The sequence below is a fragment of the Microplitis mediator genome, chromosome 9 (genome assembly GCF_029852145.1).
Source record: "Microplitis mediator isolate UGA2020A chromosome 9, iyMicMedi2.1, whole genome shotgun sequence".
In the NCBI taxonomy this organism is placed as follows: domain Eukaryota; kingdom Metazoa; phylum Arthropoda; class Insecta; order Hymenoptera; family Braconidae; genus Microplitis; species Microplitis mediator.
Genome location: NC_079977.1, coordinates 20,764,935 through 20,776,911, shown reverse-complemented (window position 1 = coordinate 20,776,911; position 11,977 = coordinate 20,764,935). Strand labels below are relative to the sequence as shown.

Below are 11,977 nucleotides of genomic sequence, written 5' to 3'. Positions count from 1 at the left end.
TGAATCACTCTAATAGGCCATATATCTAAAATAATAAAAAAAGATCTCGGTGACAAGCAGAAAAAAATACAGATAGCATATAATATAAAAGTGATTTAATTGATTGAGCAAAACAATGAGTTAATATAGATTGAGATTAATTGAGTGATTGTTAATAAGGCTATGAGTGGATGAGAGAATGAGCAATTACTGGCGAACACTGATTAAACATTAAGTTACGTTGGTATCGATAAATATGTGTGTGGAGAAGTGTAGAGGTTGAGATGTAATAGAGGAGAGGGAGTATTGGTATTTGAATAGTAGATGCTGAATCATACTATCCTCAATTACCTGAGAATTTATCTATAAATTTATATATATGTATATATATATATGTATATATATATATATATTTAGTCAATCTGTCTGGTTTGTATAGCCGGTTGAATCTATTGTTTTATTATTCTAGAGTAAATTTATTTGAATTAATAAGTTGACAATTTTTTGATAGTCGTTTTTTTTTACAATTGAAATATTTTTTCGAAAATAATTTTAATTTATTCCATGCGAATTTAAATTATGTGTTAAATTTAAATTTTATACCTGTGTTAAATTTTTAAAATATTTAACACACAGTAAAAAGAATTCGTCAAAATTAACACATACCGTGTGTAAAAAGAACGTTTTACACTTATTAATATGTTACTTTAACATGTTGTGAGTGTTAAAAAAAGTTACACACGTATACGTTAGAAATAAAAATTTTCCGAGAATTCTTTTGTGATGGTCGACATTATTTTTAACATATTTTGTGTGTTGATTTTACAGTAACATATAAAAAGTGTTACTTTAGAAAAAAATGAAATTTTTGTGTGTTAAAAAGTCAATCGATTGAGACGGTTCAAACAAGGTAAATACTGTGTGTTAAATTGACACACAAAAGTGTTAAAAATTCAACACTCAGAATTTTAACACGTTTTTTTTACACTTTGACGATTCGTTTCTTACTGTGCACTGTTAAATTTTTACTCTGTAAAATTTTAACACTGTTAAATTTTAACTCTGTTAAATTTCAACACTTTTTAGTAGTGTTAAGTATTAAATTTAAAAGTTAACGATTAATCTAATATCTTAACCCTGTCAAGTGTTAAATTGATTTAACACTGTTAAATTTTAACTTTGTTAAATTTCAACACTTTTTAGTAGTGTTAAGTATTAAATTTAAAAGTTAAGGATTGATCTAATATCTTACCCCTGTCAAGTGTTAATTTGATTTAACACTGTTAAATTTTAGCTCTGTTAAATTTTAACACTTCAGTAGTGCTGAGTATTAAATTGAAAAGTTAAGAATTAACATAATATCTTAATCCTGTCAAGTGTTAAATTAATTTAACACTGCTAAATTTTAATACTTTTCAGTAGTGCTAACTATTAAATGAAAAAGTTAAGGATTAATAAAATTTGTTAACACTGTTAAGTGTAAAATGTATTTAACAATGTTAAATTTTAACACTTTTAATAGTGTTAAAAGTATCAAAAATGTGTTAAAATTCTGTTAAGTTTATAGTTCTCTTTACCATAATAAGATTTCAACATCTTTCTCGATAGTATTAAATTTTTAAGTTCGTTCATTGTTAATTGTTAACATTTTTCAATAGTGTTGTCATAAAATGTGTTTACATTATAAAAATTTGATACTTTTAAGTAGTGTTAAATTAAAAATTTTACTAACATTGTTAAATTTTAACATTTTACCAAGTTAATAACTTTTACGTGTTCAAACGTCACAGTATTAAATGTCAAAATTTGTTAACAATGTTAAATGTTAAATTTTTTCAATAACGTTCAACTACAAAATGTGTTAACACTATTAAATCTAAAATTTATTTAACACGATTAAAATTTAACACTGTTAAATTTTAACACCTTTTAATAGTGTCAAATTAAAAAAAATTTATTAACACTATTAACTTAATAGTACATTTTACCAAGTTAACAACTTTTACGTGTTCAAACGTCACAGTATTGAATGTCAAAATTTGTTAACAATGTTAAATGTTAAATTTTTACAATAACGTTCAAGTACAAAATGTGTTAACACTATTAAATCTAAAATTTATTTAACACTATTAAAATTTAACACTGTTAAATTTTAACACATTTTAATAAAGTCAAATCAAAAAATAATTTATTAACACTGTTAACTTAATAGTACATTTTACCAAGTTAACAACTTTTACGTGTTCAAACGTCACAGTATTAAATGTCAGAATTTGTTAACAATGTTAAATGTTAAATTTTTTCAATAACGTTCAACTACAATATGTGTTAACACTAATAAAATTTAACACTGTTAAATTTTAACACATTTTAATAGTGTCAAATTAAAAAATAATTTATTAACACTGTTAACTTAATAGTACATTTTACCAAGTTAACAACTTTTACGCATTAGAACGTCACAGTATTAAATGTCAAAATTTGTTAACAATGTTAAATCTTAATTTTATTTAACACTATTAAAATTTAACACTGTTAAATTTTAACACTTTTTGTTCTTATCATATTTCACTATTATCACTCCATAATAATTTAACTCACAAAAAATTAACACTTTTTAACACTTTCTTCCCATTTATCACCAACCCAAATTTCAAAAATCTTTTTCTTACAGAACTTTAGACCTGCCTCAAAAAACCTCCAATAAAACACTCTATCCAACTCAATACTTTCAAAAGACCCTAAATCACTACCACCCACTCACCCTCAACCCCACCCCCACCCCACCCAGAAAAAAAATAACAGATATGAGCACAATGAGGCTAGGTCAGTCGTGCGTAGGTCGTGGCGCCGTTTTAAACTCATCGCTAAAGTAAAGTAGTCGCTTCACTACCTCCCCCTTTTCACCCTACCCCCCTCTGATATCTCGCTCTCTTGCTTCTTCCCCCTCCAAGCCCTCTTTTGAAGAAGACAGTGAAACTACTGGTTTTACTAGTCACTCACAGCCAATACCAATACTATCAGCAATAATAGTAGCAGCAGTAGTAGTAGTCGATGGAAGTGAGTGAGAAAGCGGAAGCGGAAGTGGCAGTAAAGGATGAGGCTAGAGGGTGGGAAAGTGTAGGAGATAGAAAGTGCCAGAGTAATATTGCTGGCTCGATAGGGGCCGGGGGTTCCGTCCAGAGAAGGGAACGGGAAAGGCAGAGACTAAATGGGCAACGAAATAAAAAAAAAAATATACAATTTTTTTTTTTTTCTTTTTTATATTTATTTTATTTAAAATATTTATTTTATTTTAACGGTCATAAAATAATGCGGTTAACACATTCGCGCGCATTTTATACCCGTGTGCGCTCTACCGTCAAATTTTCAACTCACGAACGCCCATTCGACTATTCGCAGGCACATAATCCCGCAGACCAGTAGTAAGAGTCAGTGCGTCGTCAGACTCAGCAATGACGACACCTTTTTTAAATTTCGATAATTAATTTTTAATTAACGTTTTTTATGTTTTTGTAACGAAGTTTATTTTTTAAATTAAAAAAATTTTTAGTGATAGAAATTTATAAAAATTAGTGATTTTTTAATTTTTTTGTGGAAAATTTTTTTGTGAATTTTGAAAATAAAAAAAAATCAAATTTTTTTTCATTTCGAGTTGAAGAAAACAAAAGGTAATTAGTGTTTTTTTTTTTAGATGAAATTTTGAAAAATTTTAATTTGTGATTGAAGTGGATAAATTAAAAATTATAATGATGATGAAGATTTTTTTTTTAATTGTTTGATTAATTTTTGAATGAGTACTGGATAAGTTTAGAGGGATGAAATTTGAGACAGCGGAGTTTTGGCCGGAGGATATTTCGTTGGGATTATGGTTTATCTGTAATTAAGTAACGAGTCATTTCAGGGATTTTTATTTGCGGAGACAAAAGCTGGGGATTATTTTATTTGTCTGTAATCACCTGACGTTTGTTTGTCGATTATCCTCCAGAGTTATAAAACTAGTTTATTTTTTTTATATTTTTGGTTGTAATTTATAAATTAATTAATTCTGCGAGCGGAGGCGGCGGTCGTTGGGAAGGAAATTTGAAGATCTGTGAGCTTGGGGTTTTGAAAAAATCCACTAGGATTTAAAGTTTGGGAGAAACTTTTTTTGAGATTCGACGAGATATTTTTTGACTCAATTGTGAAATTGTTTAGGCGGCTGTAACTTTGTAATTATTGATTTTAGGATTTTTTTTTACGATACCAAAGTTGTGAGGAATAAAATAACCTATCCAATGAGCACATATGACGTGTACTTATCTGACGAACTTCGGAAAATAATAAGCAAATAACGAAATTTGAAATAAAAGTTGTTTAGAAAAAATAAATTATTTTTGATTCGCGATTTCTCAGTAATAAATTGAGATAAATGGAGCTCAAGGCCGGTCATTGAAAAGCTCATTTTATTTTATACACTTTCGGTTTCAATAAAAAATACCACGGGAGTGTTAGTTTTTAAGACACGACGACTTTAAGCGACAGAACAAAATAAATATATATAATAATGTCATCGCTCAGACGGCTGTTACTTTCCGCCGATTCATTAAAAACAATTATTTCGACTTGACACAACATATTATTTAATTAGCTCTCCACTGACTGCATCAATTGTCAAATCGTCTGATATATTTCCCGATAATTTATGAACAATAATAATAGATGTTTATAGAAAACAAAGAATGATTTATTTTATCTCTGATATGTCAGCTCGCGTTTTATAATTAGACGTTCCGAGTTATTGCAAGCTAATTAAATTATCTGTAATGGGTCCTCGCAAGAAATAACCCAGCGTTAGTTTAAAAATCCCGGCGCTTGCCCACGATAAATATCATTATATCAGTTATGATTTAACCGGCAGTAATTTTTCGACATTCGTACCCGCGATATTTTAAATCACAATAATTGCGCCCATTAAATTATCTCTTCATTGAATGTAAACATATCAGATATATGTATTACGATTTCTACTCCTTTCAAAAAAATTCTCTGTATGAACTTATAATTTTTCACTGATGCATAATAATTACACATACTTAATTATATATAAACGTGAATGTAAACTGGAGATTTATTTCCTTTTTTTATCACTATTTTTTGATGGTACTCGTTTCAATGTATAAATAATTAATCTTTAAAAGAAGGTATTCATTATAAAAACCTGAAATATGAGATAAAAAAATAATTTAACGTGCGTTAAAGAGAAATCTTTTATGACACTCGCTATATATCCTTTGGTTTATAAAATCGAAGGGTGAGACGCCGAATGAGATAAAAAAATGAACTAAAAGAAAAAAATGAAGAAGAAAATAGTGAAAGACTGAAAGACAGAAAGGAAAAAATGAAATAAAAAAAATTACGGGTGAAAAGGTGCTAAGCTGCAGAAAAGAATAAAATAGCTACGTCAGTGTTCATGTTACTCTGTAGTCAATTGTTTGAAAATGAATGAAATTTTAAATTCAAGTTTGAATTTAAATAAAATTTTATATTGATTAAATAACTTTTTAAGTATTTTTGAACCCTGTAATGTCTTTTATTTTTTTATTTTTATGTTGACGAGACGGAAATTTTTTAAATTGAAAGAAATTAGTAAAAAATGATTTTTTTGATTCAAGAAAAATTTTTGATTTTAGAAAAATTTTAAATTCAAGACATAATTCTTGAATTAAGAAATTTTTCTCCGATTAAAAATGAATTGTTGGTTCTAGAAGTAATTCTTGATCCAAGAAATGTTTCTTAATTCAAGAATTGACTCTTGATTTTAGAGAAATTTGCGATTTAAAATATGATTCTTGATTCAAGAAATAATTTTTGATCCAAGAAATATTTCTTAATTCAATGACTAATTCTTGATCCAAGAAATATTTCTTAGTTCAAGAATTGATTTTTAATTTTAGAGAAATTTGTGATATAAAATATGATTCTTGATTCAAGAAATAATTTTTGATCCAAGAAATATTTCTTCATTCAATGACTAATTCTTGATCCAAGAAATATTTCTTAGTTCAAGAATTGATTTTTAATTTTAGAGAAATTTGTGATTTAAAATATGATTCTTGATTCAAGAAATAATTTTTGATCCAAGAAATATTTCTTAATTCAATGACTAATTCTTGATCCAAGAAATATTTCTTAGTTCAAGAATTGATTTTTAATTTTAGAGAAATTTGTGATATAAAATATGATTCTTGATTCAAGAAATAATTTTTGATCCAAGAAATATTTCTTCATTCAATGACTAATTCTTGATCCAAGAAATATTTCTTAGTTCAAGAATTGATTTTTAATTTTAGAGAAATTTGTGATTTAAAATATGATTCTTGATTCAAGAAATAATTTTTGATCCAAGAAATATTTCTTAATTCAATGACTAATTCCTGGTTTTGGAAAAATTCTTGATTCAAGAAATTTTTCTTGGTTAGAAAAGAATTCTTAATTTAAAAAATTATTCTTGAGTGTAGATATTTTGCTCTAATCAGAAATAAGTTATCGGCTCAAGAAATAATTCTTAATTCAAGAAATGTTTCTTAATTCAAGAATTAATTCTTAGTTTTAGAGAAATTTGTAATGTAAAAAATAATTCTTGATTCCATTGAATTTTAAAATAAATTCATGTTTAGAGAAAAAGTTCTTGATTCAAGAAACAACTTTTCAATCTACTCAGAAAAAAAAGATTTCTTGGTGCAAGAAAAATTTTGCATTAAAAAATGAAAACAGAAATTTTCTTAGGATTCGATTTAATTTCTTAGCGCAAGAAAATTTTTTCTTGCCCCAAGAAAATTTTCGTTCTCAATTCGTAATGCGAAAAATTTCTTAGGTCAAGTAAAAAGTTCCTTGGAGCGAGAAAAAATTTTCGCACCAAGCCATCCCTTATCTGTGTAGAAATTTTTGTCCAATCAGGAATCAATTCTTGGCTCAAAATTAATTTTTGATCCAAGAAATGTTTCTTAACTCAAGAATTAATTCTTGAATTTTGAGAAATTTGTTATTCCAGAAAAATTTTTTGATTCAAGGAATATTTCTCAAATCAAGAACTAATCCTTAATTTGGAAAAAATTCTTGATTCTAGAAATTATTTTTGGTTCAAAAAAGTCTTAATTCAAGAAAAAATTCTTGAGTGCAGATATTTTACTTTAATCAGATATAAGTTATCGGCTCACGAAATAATTCTTGATTCAAGAAATGTTTCTTAATTCAAGAATTAATTTTTGATTTTAGAGAAATTTGTTACTCAAGAAAAAATTATTGATTCAAGAGATAATTTTTGATTTAGGAAATATTTCTTAAATCAATAGCTAATTCTTAATTTGGAGAAAATTCTTGATTCCAGAAATTATTCTTGGTTCAAAAAAGTCTTAATTCAAGAAAAAATTCTTAAATCAAGTAATTTTCGCTCCGATAAAAAAAATTTGCTTGAATAAAAAAATTTCACAAGTATGACTTAAAAAATTTTTTTTTTTTCTTTTATCAACTAATTTTTCTACAGTCACAAATGAATCCCCGTTCAAGAAATAACTCAAAAACTATCAAAGGGAATACAATTTTTTTTCCTCCCAGCCAAAGTATCAAAAAAAATTTCATAACCTTTCTTCAAGAAACTTTTCCAATAAATAACAATTTTCTATAAATCACTCATAACTTTCTCACAAAAATAAAGTTAGCGATCTCACTTCATATTTACAAAATACCTCATCATTATTTACTCTTATTTACTCATCAGTCATCACTTTCTTTACCTCTATTCAATTTTATTTATTTTTTCAACTTTAAACTTTTATTTCATTTATATATTTTTTATATTTTTTTTTATCGTCTTTCAGTTTATTTGAAAGAATTTATTCATGAGTCACGTGTTACACACGAGTCACGAGTTTTATACCATACATTTAATATATATGTGTATATATTTTTTATTAAATAATTAAAAAATTTTTGACTGCAAGAAAATAACAGAAACATTTTTTTAAATTTTTTATCGAATTTGTTTTTTTTTTTTTTTTATAGAAAAAAAAAATTATTTAGTAATAGCACGTAACAGAATCAGTCAGAACATATAAATATAGTATTATATACATTTATGTATATTTTGCCCGGATTCTATTCATATTATTCTCATTCTCATTTGACATTCTTATTCTGTTTCTACTAGACTTCTTTCTACCTCGCGTAGTGTAACGAAAATTTAATATCTACTCGCTCAATAAACTCTTATCTGTCACATTCAATATTATTCTTGCTGTTTATTCATTTTTACGAGACACTGCAGGAAATTTAATGATTTTCAAGAGTTTTTTACGCATCAAATAATAACTATTTGTTGAATAAAGAAAAAGGATTTTTTTGAGAATAATATTTTTTCTTGATTCAAGAAACGTTTTTGAATAAAAATTAGCGAAATTATTAATTCAAGAATTTTCTTAAGAATATTAATTGTTTCATTAATTATTTTTTGAGTTAAGAATTATTTTTAACCGAAGAAAAAAAAAATTTTTACTCCAGAAATCATACTTCTAATAAAAAAAATTTTTTGACTCAACTTAATTTTTTTGATACAAGTTAATAAAATACTGAAATCAAGCATCGATTTGTATATTTTATTGTATAAGAATTCTAATTAATTCGAGAATTTTTTATAAATTTAGTATTTTTTATTTGAATAAAAATTATTTCTTGAATGAAGAATTATATTTTGAATCAAAAGTTCCTACTTAATTAAAGAAAAATTTATTGATTCAAGAAATCTTTCTTGAATAAAAAATTATCGATTGAGTTAAATTATTTTTCTTGAATCCAGACTTGTTGATTGAGTTAAAATTTATTTCTTGAATCAAGAATTTCGATTGAGTTAAGAATTATCGATTGACCTCAGGAATATTTCTTGAATCAAGAATTTTTGATTGACATAAGAATTATTTCTCGAATTAAAAACCATCGATCGACTTGAAAAATATTTCTTGAATCAAGAATTATCGATTGGGTTAAGAACTATCGATTGACTTAAAAACTATTTCTTGAATCAAGAATTTCGATTGAGTTAAGAATTATCGATCGACCTAAGAAATATTTCTTAAATCACGACTTATCGATTGACTTAGGATTTATTTCTTGAATCAAAAATTATCGATTGAGTTAAGAATTATCGATTGATCTAAAAAATATCTCTTGAGTCAAGAATTTTTGATTGACATAAGAATTATTTCTTGAATTAAGAACCATCGATCGACTTGAAAATTATTTCTTGAATCAAGAATTATCGATTGAGTTAAGAACTATCAATTGACTTAAAAACTATTTCTTGAATCAAGAATTATCGATTGAGTTAAGAACTATCGATTGACCTAAGAAATATTTCTTAAATCACGAATTATCGATTGACTTAGGATTTATTTCTTGAATCAAAAATTATCGATTGAGTTAAGAATTATCGATTGACCTAAAAAATATCTCTTGAGTCAAGAATTTTTGATTGACATAAGAATTATTTCTTGAATTAAGAACCATCGATCGACTTGAAAATTATTTCTTGAATCAAGAATTATCGATTGAGTTAAGAATTATCGATTGATTTAAAAACTATTTCTTGAATCAAGAATTTCAATTGAGTTAAGAATCATAGATTGACCTAAGAAACATTTCTTGAATCAAGAATTTCAATTGAGTTAAGAATCATAGATTGACCTAAGAAACATTTCTTGAATCAAGAATTTTTGATTGACTTAAGAATTATTTCTTGAATTAAGGACCATCGATCGACTTGAAAATTATTTCTTGAATCAAGAATTATCGATTGAGTTAAGAACTATCGATTGACCTAAGAAATATTTCTTAAATCATGAATTATCGATTGACTTAGGATTTATTTCTTGAATCAAAAATTATTGATTGAGTTAAGAATTATCGATTGACCTAAAAAATATCTCTTGAGTCAAGAATTTTTGATTGACATAAGAATTATTTCTTGAATTAAGAACCATCGATCGACTTGAAAATTATTTCTTGAATCAAGAATTATCGATTGAGTTAAGAATTATCGATTGACTTGAAAACTATTTCTTGAATCAAGAATTTTTGATTGACTTAAGAATTATTTCTTGAATTAAGAACTATCGGTTGACTTGAAAATTTCTTCTTGGATCAAAAATTTCGATTGAGTTAAGAATTATTTCTTGAATTGAGAATTATTGATTGACCGAAGATATATTTCTTGAATCCAGAATTTATGATTGACTTAAGAATTATTTTTTGAATTAAGAATTATCGATTAACTTAAAAATTATTTTTTGAATTAAGAATTATCGATTAACTTAAAAATTATTTTTTAAATCAATGATTATTGATTAAGTTAAGATTTATTTCTTGAATCAAGAATTATCAATTGCGTTAAGAATTATTTCTTGAATCAAGAAAATAATTTTTTTGATCCAATTTTATTTTTTCTCATGAAATTTCAAAGAAATGAGTAAAATATTCAATTACTTACTAGTTTCCACTTGATACAAGAATTTCTTGAATAAAGAAAAAATAATTTTTTTTTGTAAAATCACATTTTCAATAATAATTTTTCCTAATTCAGGTTAATCTTTTTCCAACGAAACTTAAAAAAATCATTAATTATTTCTTGATTCAATAAAACCCAAAAAATTTTGTTGCTTCAAACGAATAATTTTTTTTCCTTTAGTTAAAAAATTAAAAATCAGATAATTTTATTTACAAAAATAAATAATGTCTTAACTACTTAAATTAAGAATATGATAATTAAACTACTGCCATTAAAAAGATTACACATTAACACTTTAATTATGTATAATTATCATTATCATAACCATAATAATAATAAAATTTTCTCACATGCATTTTAATTGTTTAATTACTCAGTTATAACCTAAATTTTTTTTTTTATTCTGACCAAAGACTTTTCATAGTTCTAATCCTTTAGTACCGAATTTTTTATAGACACAATAGAGGGCGCGATAAAGACACCAAAGAAAGATAAAAATCCACAGGAATAGGAATTTTTCCAGAAAAAAGGTTTAACTTTAGATTAAATTGTGTTGAAACTTCTTCCGAGGATCATTAGGCTTAATATCCTTCTACAAACTTTTTGTTTACTTTCTCAACTTGTCCGGTTGGAATATCGATCTGACATTTGCTACGAATTTTTTTTGTCAATAACAATAACAATTTTTTTTATTGTTTGTAAAGAATAAATTTCTGTGAATATAAAAAAATGTACTTTCACAACTTGTAGAGCTTGTAACTTATTTATAACTCAATTTATGATAAAACTTGTGAGGACTTTTTTTATAGAAAATTTAAAGGGCTGAAAAAAAGTTGTTATTAATTTTTGTGATATATTTAATACTTAAGTCGTAATTTCAATTTTTTATGGAATTATTTATATACGAAAGTTTTGTTTCTGACTTCTTAAGCTTTTAGAGCTTTTAGAGTTTGGAGAATTGACTTAAGTACTTGAGTTATTGGATTTTTATTTATTAATTTATATATAGATAGATAGATGGATAAAATTTCTTACAAATTCAAAATTTTCATGATTTTATTCTATGAACTTTGATATGTATGTAGATCATTGATCTACATACATTTTAGACCTATATAGATCATGTATATTCAGAAATCTAGGAGGTTAATATATTTCTATGGATCATAGTTCTATAAAGATCGTGATCTACATAAATCATCGATATACAGAGATCTACATAAACTTCAGATCTATTGGGATTGTAAATCAGCCTAGATCATGGATCAACATACATCATAAATTTCAATAGATCCTGGATATTTAGAAACCTACATATAGTCTAGATCATAGATCTACGTAAATCATAAATTTAAATAGATCCTGTATATTCAGAGATCTTCATAGATCAACATAAATCATAGATCCAAATAGATCCTGTACATTCAGACATCTATAGGGTGAATATATTTCTATAGATCA

At 25.5% G+C, this 11,977-nt stretch overlaps 1 protein-coding gene across 1 annotated transcript in view; it reads left to right on the top strand.

The window, feature by feature from the left end:
* The first annotated feature begins 3,227 nt into the window (after nucleotides 1-3,227).
* The window catches only part of LOC130674923 (trace amine-associated receptor 9), a 36,763-nt gene continuing 28,013 nt past the window's right edge, over nucleotides 3,228-11,977 (top strand). Inside the window, exon 1 of the mRNA XM_057480378.1 lies at nucleotides 3,228-3,650. The gene's annotated coding sequence lies outside the window, so the exon portion shown is untranslated. The remainder of the gene's footprint in view (nucleotides 3,651-11,977) is intronic.